Raw genomic sequence first — 2,372 nt, 5'->3', positions numbered from 1 at the left:
CCTGACCGACCTGCCTGTTTCCCCAGCATAGTGTTTTCCATAGGAACAATTGATAATATAAACACCTTTCTTATGGAGTTGCTCTTCATTGTCCTTCATCAATTTCATTCTTTGTTTTGATAGTTGTCAAGGGTTTGAATGAGGTTTTGACATCCTTCTTTTTGAGAATTTTGGCTAGCTTGTCAGTTACACCATGAATATATATATTGGAATTGAAAAAAGAAAACTAAAAATCAAAGAAAAAATTTAAACAATTACGGATCTCTAATTTCACAATGACCTACATCATTTTATCCATTTTATAATCCCTTCCCTTTGCTCGAAATTTTGAGGTTGCACTTGAAATCCTATCCATGAAGGCTAGCCAAAGAAAATAACATGGAAGGAAGGAGATCATACTTTGCAAACGGTAGTAATTCGAGCTGAGGTAAGCAATCTAACCATCAGTTACAACCTACAATTAAAATAAATATATATTCATTCACAATGGCGAATCTACACTTGTGAGGGTGATCCATACCCAGATTCTTATGCTCGTGAGAGTGATCAAAAGGAAGATACAAATGTATTGGATCGGTACCCAAGGTATATTTTCAACAAACCTTTATGATAATTAAACCATTCTACAACAACACATGAATAAATATCGCTCAATTTAACCCTAAATCCACCCTTTATTCACAGAACTGACAATGCCTTACTCTGGAACTCCAATTTCTAGACCAAAAAGGGAGAAAAATTGAAATCTCATGTAATATCTATCTAAATCATTAATATCATCTAAAATCAACTAAATATCATCAAAACTTGTTAATTGTTTTTGCAGTTTTCAAACTATCGCCATGAATGCAAGCAAAAGAAGGAAATATTGAAATTTTCCATTTGAAATAGAACATGAGAACTTTAAATCTCCTGGAACGAGACCGAGGTGGGGGTAGAGGAGCCTATTCTTTTCTTTATAGGTCTAAGCTTATAAACAACGAAAAAATCTTGGAGCGAAAAGAAAGATTTTTTTTTTTAGTTCCATAGTTGGTGGGTATTTAATTTTGAAGTTTTGGCTCTCAAGAGTTTTAAATTTCTACTTTCCAATCACCAATATTATCATTGATTTAGGTCTCATTATGTGATCTATTTGGGGTACCAAATTTTGTGTAAACTACAACTAATATGGCCTCATCAAGTTATTTTTTCCACAACAAATTAAACATAGAAATGTTACAATAATATAACATTATTCTTAAATAAAATAAAATAATAATAGAAGACATTCAGAAAAATAAGTACCATAATTTGAATAATACAGTACATTCACTATAGAGTAATTTAATTATCTCTAAAATGATTGCATAAAGTGTGTTATAAATAAGGAATGAAACAAAATTAATATACAAACTTATGATAATTTGTATTACATGGGGAAAATTTTTAATCTCAATTAATACTTATTTTGTAAGGACAAATTATGCTCTATTCAAAATATAGTCTACCCATAATTCTACCGCTACACTTATTTTTCTCATTGTTGATAATTATATTTGACTGGTGTACTAAAAATTATTGTCATTGTTGTGTATTATAGGATATAGAGGAAGTCACAGACATAGGAAGCGGATAACAGAGAAATACTAAATCATAGACAGGAAATTGGTTCAAAGAAGATATGAAAATGGAATCTACAAATACAATACAGGTAGAAGACAAAGAAACTATGACCAAAGGGGGAATTTCTTTAGGAATTCATAAATACTATAACATAGAGAGAGTCAATTTTTCTTTTGTCGTAAGGCCTTGCAGGTCCAACTTACTAGTTGAGAATGTATAGGAATGGTGACTAAATGTGATTCTATAATCAAGGGAAATGTTTGAAAATTAGGATGGCTATGTGGGATAGGGATGTTGGATACTTTTCTTGTCGAAATTTTGGTTCGATGTATATACCTAGGGTTATAATATTTTTTTTCAACTCCAAATTAACATGATAACAATGTGTCAAATATATCACTAAAGTGAAGTTTTGTATTAGATAAAATATTCGTTGAAATTATATAATTGGTTTACTAAACATTATTGACTATTTTGTGTATCATAGTAGTCAGATCAGGCCATGGGAACAGATCATGTCATATCAAATGAGGACACAGTTGATGATGCAGGACATCACATACTCCAATTTTAACTTAAATTAGGAAAAAATGATATAGTGGAATTTTTTGATATGTCCATCATTTTTTAGGATATTACTGAAATTTGTAGCGTATTATCCAATATTCATAGAAATTAATGTTGGCATTATGATATAAGTTTTGTCCTTGATAGAAACTCACTCACAGGTCAGTTCATTTTTGATAAAAGGAAACTCATAGTATAACAGG

The sequence above is a fragment of the Pinus tabuliformis genome, chromosome 4_2 (assembly GCF_031772625.1).
Source record: "Pinus tabuliformis cultivar Carrire ecotype Pingquan chromosome 4_2, CPIR1, whole genome shotgun sequence".
In the NCBI taxonomy this organism is placed as follows: domain Eukaryota; kingdom Viridiplantae; phylum Streptophyta; class Pinopsida; order Pinales; family Pinaceae; genus Pinus; species Pinus tabuliformis.
Note: the sequence above shows the minus strand (reverse complement) of the source record.